Below are 10,877 nucleotides of genomic sequence, written 5' to 3'. Positions count from 1 at the left end.
AGTTCTCAAATTCTGTCATGTTTTAGTGGTCAGAGAGCATAAACTGGACAGCAGTATTCTAGTGTGCATAGTTAAAAAACAGCAATACCAGTCAGCAGAAAAAGAGGGTGATCACGTAAAAAGAGTTCTTCTCACACTATTTTATAGGCAATGAACTCTCTTTTACCAGACTGACCCTATGCTGTACATTTGATGTTTATAATATATTTTACTGATTTTGTTGAGGCACCAGAAGCCACTTCTTGGAGGCTTCCGAGTAGTGCTGAACTCAAGGGCATCAAATAAGCATCAAATGTAGTGGACAGAAACAATGTGAATATATGGCATATCCTCCAATTAGGAAACAGGGCCCCCTGTATACAAGAATCCCTGCCAGGTGCAGGGAAATTTCAAATGTTTAAAAAACCTACTTGAGCAAGAAGCAAATAATCTAAATGTGCAGGCATACAGGAAACAGATTGACATATAGTAGACAATTTAACTATATTTCACCAAATGACTGAGGGAACTTCTAGTATTTTGAACACAAAATAATTTCTAATATTTTGAATACATTATTTAAAGATGTAAAATTGTGAACAACATAATACAATATTTACATGAACAGTGTCCTATATAATTATCAATTCATAAGGTAAATCACAAAATGCATTCCATGAGCTAGTTATTTGTTCCAACGGTGCATATACTCATGTTCAGTCTAAAAATCCTTGATACATGTGACTGAAACTAGAAGAATTGATTCGTTGAAGCAGAATATAATATTGATTTAATTCATAATGTGAATGGTTTAGGTTGTATGTGGCTGACGATAAAATTACACTACATGCGTTTCGGCAGGAATGCCTTCATCAGGGAGCCGTCACATCCTTCACTAAAACGTGGCCATCAGGTTGTAATACAGTGGAGGGCCACTGTGATATAGGACTTCCAACTGACAACCGGTTCATAAAGGTGCACCGATGAGCAAAAATCAAGGGTCACGGAGTCCCGTCTCGTTAGAATGTCAGGTAAGAGTAACCCGAACTCAGGCACTGGGCGTCAGTACTTGCTTAGTTTCGTGATAATGATGATAAATACATGCGGAATGAAAAAGGAATGTCCTTATATTTGCCCATGTGACTGACTATGGGGAGACTGTCTGCTCTCTATGGGCAGCGGTCTGGCAACAACACGTCTCACATCTCATCCACATATGCAGCATATGCTAACATATACTGAATTATAGTCATTAAAACAACTGCTGAAGCCGAAGATGACACCAACTCCTGTCAGGTTACTTTCCACTTCATGCATTGACTTCACCCCTTAATTTACGATATGCTGAAGATTTCACACTTTTTCTGGGGTCATATGGTTATTTTACAAATGAGACAGGAAAAAAGCAGAAAAACATTTTCTGCTTTGTGTAAATTCAAGGGCAAGCTTTTCAAAGGATTCGCTAAGAGAGAAACTCTAAATTCTGCAGCCTTTGACATCTTATGTTCCAAGTATAAGTCTCCAGAATTCCACTTACTTTGTATATGTTGCTGCGAATGACAAGGTTAGACAGTAGCCGCTGACTGGTTTTGCTGGGCTCACCGAAATATTTTACCCTCCTACACTGAATGTTTGTTCCCAGTTCAGACAGGAAAGCACCTGCACTAGGAACAACATCTCAGTGACAGAAAGACTGGTTATTTGAAGCCACTGGTCCATGTTTCACTGTGCCGGCTGCAACTGCCTTGCATTTTGTTGTACCTGCTGCTCAATATATAAATATTAAAATATAATTCAATTACTTTTAATTAATTCTATTCATTAATTTTAAGAATTGTATAATGCATAATATATTTTTTTTTTAATTTAGGTTGGAATTTGTTTATAATTTAAACTTCAGAAAAATAATTTGTATTCAATTTAACATATTCAAAATAATTACAGTTGACAATTAAATTGAAGTTAAGTGTAACATTTTTTTAAATAGGTACACAACATTTTTTACATTTCAATTAAAATAATTGTAAATTTTTTTTTAGGCTTAACAAACTTTTCAACTTTTCCCTATACTTACCTATACAGCGTTCTCTGCCCCCTTAAAATAGGCACAAGAATAAGCCATTTGTTAACTAAATAAAACTCTATACTGCTGCAAGCTCAATGCCTACTCCTCTCACGATATCCAATAAATACTTCAGTGTTGTGTACTTGGACCATATGGGACCATTGCAAATGTCCATCAATATAAGTATATGTTGGTTGTGTTCAAATTATGCTCTAGATCTCTCTGCAGTTGCCCACAAAAGACTGCCACTGTTTGTGCACTCATAAAATACTTTCAGTGCCTAGTAGTGGGGGGGAGTAGTGCACACCCTTCATACAGACAATGGTCCAGCATTGCTACAAAAGTATTTACTGAAGCCATATCTGCTCTTGGAGTATGCCTGCTACTCTTGCATTGCTTCCATCCAGAAATGAATGAAACCGTTGAGAAAATTAATGGTACACTTAAATAGGCTTTGACAATGAAGGATTGTCGTGGTGCCATAATCTATATCCGACTCAGCGAGCACTCAATATTTTGCCTAGGGGTTAGTAGATGGTCGCACACTATACAAAATTTTATTTTTGGTAGCTATGCATGTGCACAATTTAGATCTCACTGGAAAAGCAGAACCACAGATCGATACATCTGACTGCATCTCACATAGACATCTGTTGCAGAATATCTCAAATGAGAGAAACTTGCAAACAAGAAGAGTTTTCCTGGCTGACTGACAATACAGCTGCTGTTCACAGGTGGCTCCCAAAATTAGTATGGAAATAGTTTGCTGAAAAGGTACCATTTATACCATACTACAGACCACCAGTGCCAGTTCTTGGGGTAGAACGTACTCACTCTGTCATCCTGCCACCATAGCCTGGTGCTAAAAAAAACAGCAAGGTCTCCATTTATCACATAAAGAAGTATCATGTGGCTGATTCTAATCAGCGGCCCACTGTTTTTGTCAAAGTGCCTCCAGATTAGTCAAGTACATTCTCTCTCTGTTCTGGAGTTACCCCAAGAAAAGATCAGCCATGCTGAAATCATTGGTCCAATTTGAGGGACTGCTGAGTCACCCGCTTTACTACCAACTTGGAGTAATGATTGGTACAAGCAGCATCTTCAACGGTTGAACGTGCCTGCAGCAAAATCAACTACACCTGCACTTTTTGTGTCAGTTCTGTTTTTAGAACTGTCACAAGGAGAGGGCCAATGAGTCACATTAGAGGGGAGTGACCCATGAAGTACTAGGCTACTTGATGAACAGTTAATAAAAGAGGTCTTAGAACAATATGCTGCAAACAAGTTTGGCACTAAAAACCTGCTGTGTTCCACTGAAGAGCTCATGAAAAGTGAAACACGTGTCTTAGGCTACGAAAGATTAGAAATTTGAGAGGAATGAACAGTTACTAAGCCTTGCTCCATTGGAAGAACTGGAACTGTGCAAAAGATGGACTACATTGACCAGAATGCATTAGGAGAACTGCTCTGGCTGGTTCTACTTGAAACTCACAACTGCAAACTAATGGTAAGTGCCATTCCTGTTTTGAATACGGCCACATGGAGATTGTTTTGCATAAAATGGTTCCCGGGGCCAATGGCTTGCACCGGAAAGGAATGACCCTCGCAATAACATACTGTTTGTTGAACACTTAAAGTCAGCACTGGTCTTTACACTGTTTGCTGGAAACACATTAGGAGCTCAATGCCTGCTGTGCTCTACCAAGGAGCTCATGAAGAGTAAAGCAAATGTATCAAGGGATAAAAAAAAAAAAAACATTTGAAAGAATTGAACAGTTTCAAGCTTATTTCCAATAGAAGAATTGTAACTTTGCAAAGATGAACTACATTGACCATTCCTCTTTTAAGTGTGGTCTAATGGATGCTGTTTTGTATAAAAATGGTAGTAATCTTACTTTAGTTGAAAAATTCGACCCTGATTTCGTTGTCCTCAGAACAAATACATTTCAGTTACTATAAACATTATTTTTTATAGAAACATTTTATTGACATTTCACAGGTTAACATCCAATAGCGGCTCGTGGAGGGAGTTCGGTGGGGCAGTGAGGCGGGGCAGGGGAGGGGCAGGATGGGGAAATGTAAACTCCGGAATATGGATGGATGGAGGTAAGTACACATTTGAATTGATAAAACAAATTCCTTTGTGCTCGCTGCATCGCATTTTGCGATGCCGGCGTCATGGAGGCGTGCTGATAGGGTGCGGTGGTAGACTGAGTCAAAGGCTGCTGATAGGTCCAGGAGGATGAGGGCGGCTGTTTCTCCTTTGTCCATCAGGGTCTGGATGTCGTCAGTGGCGGCGATTGAGGGCGGTCTCGGTGCTGTGGTTGCTGCGAAACCCGGATTGGGTAGGGTCCAGGATGTTGTTAGCTTCGAGGTAGCGGGTCAGCTGTTTGTTGACAATCTTCTCCGTCACTTTTGCCGGGAAAGGGAGCAGGGAGATGGGCCGGAAGTTCTTGAGGTCCTTGGGGTCCGCCTTGGGCTTCTTCAGGAGGGCGTTGATCTCGGCGTGCTTCCATCTTTCTGGGAAGGTTGCTGTCTCGAAGGAGCAGTTGATTGTTTTCCGGAGGTGGGGCGCGATGGTTGTGCTGGCTTTGTTGAAGACGTGGTGAGGGCAGGGGTCCGATGGGGATCCGGAGTGGATGGAGTTCATGGTTTTGATGGTGTCTTCATCGCTGACGCTGGACCAGATGGTCAGGCGACTGGTGCGAGTGGTAGTCGCAGGGGTGGTGGACTCGGTGGTGGGTGCGGAGGAGTCGGAGTTGAAGCTGTTGTGGATGTCGGTGATCTTGCGGTGGAAGAAGGTGGCCAGGGAGTCGCACAGGTCTTGAGATGGCAGGATGTCGTTGGTGTTGGAGCTGGGGTTGGAGAGTTCTTTCACGATGCTGAAGAGCTCTTTGGTGTCATGTGCGTTGTTGTCTAGGCGGTCCTTGAAGGCGGTCTTTTTGGTGGTCCTGATGAGTTGGTGGTGTCTGCGGGTTGCGCTGTTGAGGGCTGTGTGGTTCTCTGGTGTTCGGTCATGGAGCCATTTCTTCTCCAGCTTCCGACAGGTGTGCTTGGAGATCCGGAGGTCCTCGGTGAACCAGGCGGCTTTCTTGTTGGTGCGGTTGGTTGTAGAGTTTTTGAGGGGGCGAGGGCGTTGGTGCAGTCGTTGATTCACTGAGCGAGGTTCGTCGCGGTGGTGTCTGGGTCGTGGGTGGTCTCAGGGCGAGGGCGGTAGTCAGTTGGTCCTCGGTGATCTTGCCCCAGCGGCGGCGTGGTGGCTGTTGGGTGCGGTGGTGTGTGGTGGGTTTTCTGAAGATGAAGTGGAAACATCTGTGGTCGGTCCAGTGTGGTTCGGTGGTGTGGTTGAAGGAGACGTGGGGGCTAGCGGAGAAGATGGGGTCGAGCGTGTGTCCAGCGGCGTGAGTAGGTGTCGTTACGAGCTGTTTGAGTCCGAGGTTGGCGAGGTTGTCGATCAGGGCGGTGGAGTTGGCGTCGTTGTTGTTCTCGAGGTGAAAGTTCAGGTCCCCGAGGAGGATGTAGTCCGTGGAAGCGAGGGCGTGGGTGCTGATGAGGTCGGCGATGGTGTCGCTGAACTGTGGGCGGGGTCCGGGAGGTCTGTAGATGAGAGTTCCTCTGAGGGTGGTGTTGGGGTCGGTGTGGATCTGGAAGTGCATGTGCTCGGCGGTGGTGAGGGTGTCGTCGGTGTTCGTTGAGATTTTGATGGAGTCTTTGTGGATGATGGCGATTCCTCCTCCCACTCCGTTGGTGCGGTCTTTGCGGGAGATCTTGTAGCCCTGTGGGATGGCTATGGCGATATCTGGCACTGAGGTAGCGTTCAGCCAGGTCTCCGTCAGGAAGGCGACGTCGGGGGCGGTGGAGTCTAGGAGGTCCCAGAGTTCGACGGCGGAGCGGGTGTTGAGGAGGATGCAGCGGAGGTGGTTGGGTTCTCTGGCTGGTGGTGTGTAGTGTTGGATGCTGGTGAATCCACAGTTTCGGCAGGTGAAAGGCCCCTGGGTACGTTTCGGGGTGGCCCGGTAGCAGGGGTGGTCCTGTCTGGTGTTGAGTGCGTGAAGGGTGTTTGCGTCGTAGTGCAGTCTCGTGTTGCGGGGGGTTCGGGGTCCAGGGGTTCTGGCGCTGGGTGCGGTCCAGGCGCGGACGGGCGCAGACGGGCTTGCCTTAGGCGCGCCTTTGGCGCGCCCGCTGCGCGCGCCAGCTGCACAGCCGCTTTGCGGCCTCCATATGAGGGCAGAGGGAGAGAGGAGCAGCTGGGAGATGGGAGCGGGGTGGCCAATGGGAGTGGAGGGGGCGGGCCGCAGGGGCTCAGCGGCGGGGGAAAAATGCGGAGAAAAACAGCAGGAGAAAACAAGAAAAAAGACAGCGGGAGAGGCGGCGAGGGACTCGGAGGGAGGGAGGGGACAACAGGGCATAGGGGTAGAGAAGAGCAGAACACAGGGGCACAGAATACAAACGCAGTGGTACAGAATCAAAAAAGGCACAGAGTGCAGAGCAAAAGCGGCAGGGGTACAGAAATGTAAAAAGGAGGGGGCAGTCAGGCGGCAAAAGCGGCAGGGGTACAGACAAGTGAAGGAGAGGGCAGCGGAGGTTCAACGCACAAATACTGTGAAATACACGTGAGAGTGGGGTCGTGGAGAGATGAGGGGCACTGAAGGAGGGTGATAGTGAGGGAACCATTGAAGAGCCACAACAAAGATTGTTGGATCCTGGTGCATTTCAAGGTCAATATTAGCTATGCTTTACAAGATAGTACAATGTTTTGTAGAATGCACAATTTTTGCCAATGTTTCCCAAATTATCTTGGGGGGAGAACCCCCCAAACCTTCCCTAGTAGTCGTCATCCTAGAGCCAGCACCTATGGGTGACTCATTAATACAACTATTGAGGTCACTTATTTGCATAATTCTGAACAAAAAAAATTGGAGCACTAATATTTAATATGCTTTTTAAAGTGAAAACGTTTTTTAGAAAAAACATTCTGTAATTTGAGCAGATAATGATTATTCAGAAAACTATTTATTGTACTCTGTTCCCCAGAATCCAGCACATAAAAATAAATTTTAATTTAATTTTAATAAAAGAAATACACAGAAACATGGCACAATTATTATTAATTATGTTTTTCTCTGAATATTATTTACTTAATTAGTCAAATATTAAAAAACAAATATATATTTTACATTTTTTAAACGCCCATCCAATACCACGAAAATCGCAAGTCTAAAATACTTAATAAAAATAATACAATTTGAAAATTGACCTTAGGTCAGCGGTTCCTAATACCAACTTACGATCCGACCACAAATAGTGCAGTCGGAAACTCCCATTTCTCAATGGGAGCTTGGGTGGTGGAAGCAGTCCGCCTGCAGCACAAGCTCCCATTGAACATTTGGAGTTTGTGAACATTCCTGCACTGTGTGGCAGACACCTTACAGTGCCTACCACACGGTGCAGGGATGTTCCCAGGCCCAGATGCGGAGGGCCAGGGGAAAAGGGGGCCATGCTAGGGTGCCCCAATGTCGCTTTCTGAAAGTCTTTCCATGTCAGACAGGCCAACATGGAAAACTGTCGGAAACCGACATAATAATCCCGACGGCGGAAACGCCATCCATAATGGATTAAGAGGAGTTTCCGACTGACCAACCAACGTTGGTCGGTCCCCACGACTGCTGCCTCCGACCGCATGCATCGTAATGCATCAGTTGGACCGCAGCAGTAGATGCCGTCAGTTGTGGTCCAAACTGCATCGTAATTAGGCTCTATATTTTTTGCATCAATCTAGTTGACAATAAACAATATACGTCCCTTCAATGTTATGTGCTATGATATTTGTGCTATAAGGTTATTTTGACCTCAATAATATCTTCAAACAATATTTTGACGGCAAAATTCAGGTATCATTTCTGAAATAGCTTCCCATAGGAAGCCCCAGAACCAAGGGCCAGTGTTAGGGCACCTAATCTATTCCAACTGATAGAGGCCATGAGCCTGCTGGTCTCCTGTAGTTTGTTTTCAGCTTGTTAGGTGCAGCATAAGGACTATCGTGACAAGACTGGGGCTGGGTGAGAGAGAATGAGTGAAATAAATGGGGGTGGAAGGGGAGTGGAAGAATGCAACCTCCTCCTCAGCAGCACCTATTTAGAGACAGAGACAATAGAGAGAGAGGCACACGGACAGAATAGGGAGTCAGAGAAGATAGATGATAAAGACCCGAGAGAAACATAAGATCAATAAGGATGACCAGGATGAGAAGGAGTAAGGAAAGAGCGAGATAGGGGAAACAAGCAACAGTAGAAGCAAGGCAGTGTAGAGGGAAAATGAGCAATCTATAGACATATACGGGCCAGAGAGAAATAGGAGTGACAGAAACAGGTGAGAGAAAAGAAGGACAGTTAGCACAAGAACAATAAACATAGATAGGGAGTGAAAACGACTAGGATATGGTGATCTCATTGCAAAACATTAGTCAGTATACCCATTATATGTTGGGAAGTGGTGAGAGCGCTCTTACAGCAATGTGACGCAGTAGAGAAAATGGAGTAGGAGAGCATAAAGGCGGGGTCAGAGGGAGAGAACAGAGAAATCGCAGTAGAAATGGGAGGCACTAAACAGGTTCAAAAGAGAGTGAAAGAGGAAAAAGGCAAATGGAGATCAAAGAGACTAGGGAGAAGAAAGACACGGAAGAGGAAAATATACATGTTCTATATATAAATTAGGACACAAGTCAGTGGTTCACGTGGGTGGATGGTGTCCATCCACTATTTTCATTGCGCTGCCTTGTTTTACCATGCTTCAGGTAATCATTACATGGGTGTTGCATTGGCATTCCTGTACATCCACCCATGTATTTTTTGTACAAATAATATACACAGTCTTCTTAAGACAGACACACTAACTTTCCTTGGATTGGCTCTCGAATTCCACTACACTGTTAAAGGATCAAGGTCATCCCCCATTTATGTGAGGCAACATTCCACCTAGGTCCTGCTAGTGAATTCAAGTCTAAGACGTTCCATGATGGCCTTGAAAAAGTCAAAGTGCCTCTGCGCTGCATCGTGTCAGTCAGAGCAAGCCCAGTATTCAGTATTACCAGCTCTCGCATGAGTGGCTGTTCACAGTGCTTTTTTCACATAAGTGGTCTGGCACTGAGCTACAGTAGAGGCAGCAGGCCTCCACACACTCCTCTGCCTAGGTGGTAGGCCTCCCTGAATCCGGTGGCAGGTCTTTGGTCCTACTAAATTGTTGGGTAGTTGAATAGTTGTTCTTCACCCGTGGGTAATGGCTTGCTTCTCCTTCACAGCTGCATGCTCCTCCAGGGCAACAGACCTCTCACTTCACCATGGCCCCTCCTCCTGGCATAAGGTGTTTGTGACAGCACACACACCTTCAGGTCTTAGCATTGTATATGGTGACGGCCCTCTTCTCGATAGAGCAATACACCAGAGGGACAGTCCCCCATCATCACCGCAGCCAAACATTTCAAATTATGTCTTTTATTTACCAGTTCCAATCATTAAGTGGCCGATTCCGATGTCGGACGGACCTGAGTCCGTCCGACATCGGTCAGGAACCGTGACCGGCCGACCCACTGTCGTCGGTCACGGCCCTGCAAGTACGATACAATCGTGTCCCACACAATATGAGTATGCATTCCGGGTCGAATGCATGCCCGCTTTGTGCAATGGAGGGGTGCAGTCCATCCCTGCACCCTATGGCCGGCACCCCAGTGTGCCTGCCACCGGGTGCAGGGATCTACACAGGGGCACGGTGGCCTCGCACCCATGGGGGCCCTACTGGGGGCCCCCAAAGACAGTTTCCGACTGCCTTTTCATGCCGCAAAGACCGTCATGAAAAGGCAGTGAGAAACTGCCATCGTACTCCCTCTGTCGTAAAGAGGTGGCTGGGGGAGTACTGAAGGATTTCCGGACGGCGGACGGGCTCTCCGAGCCTGTCGTCAGCCATCCGTAAATCCAAGTCGGATTCCTTTCCGACCGAGCCCATCGGAATGGCTCGGTCGGAAAGGAATCGGGCCGGCACATTCTGATGCGGGCAGAAAGGCTCGGAAAGTCGTTCGGAGCCCTTTCGACTGGAATCGGATTCGGCCCCTAAATGTTGAAGAGCTGTTTTCCTTGAAAGGAAGACAAGGTGACTTTTGTAGCTCTAGAAATTTGAGAGCACTGGATATGACTTTGTTAGATTTTGCCAAGCTGTTACCTGCCGAGGTATGGGTGGTACTGCAGTGAAGTCTGGGAGACAGATGTAATCCAGAGTTATGCTAAATATGAAAGGAAAGATCATGTGTGTTTCTCTAGGGCTGGCTCCTTCAGGAAGAGGTTACAGTGAATAGGCAAGCCCATAGGTCAGTGTTACTGTAAACAAGTAGGTCAAGTAGGCCATTTCCACTTTAGTAGTGTAACATGTACAGGATATGCAAAGTTCTTATTAGCAAGCATAATCTAGTGTAGATTCTGCTTACTGGCCATAGTTTGTGGTGTCTCTCGCTGTTCCTATATCACCCAAATTGGATATTTTTGCTATGCAAACTAGTCATTTTTTCTTGAAAGTGGTATTTTGGACTGGAATTGCATGTGCCTCTTTCTTGTAAGTTACCTTTGTCACCATTTCCTTCTCATCCTTGGATACTGTGCAGCTTTCACTTATTTTGATGTAGAGCGGATACATAGCTCTTTCTTTGAAATGTATGGTCCATTCTTGGTGTGGTCAGTCTGGTGGTACTGATTCCAGGGTGAACTGTCAGGTTGCGCTGGTGAATGTGAAGGCGATTTAAATATAGTTATGCCAACAATAAGGACATGAGAGATGTCTGCTGCTAAAT

The sequence above is a fragment of the Triturus cristatus genome, chromosome 5_1, assembly GCF_964204655.1.
Source record: "Triturus cristatus chromosome 5_1, aTriCri1.1, whole genome shotgun sequence".
Taxonomy (NCBI): domain Eukaryota; kingdom Metazoa; phylum Chordata; class Amphibia; order Caudata; family Salamandridae; genus Triturus; species Triturus cristatus.
This window is presented reverse-complemented; position numbering follows the sequence as displayed.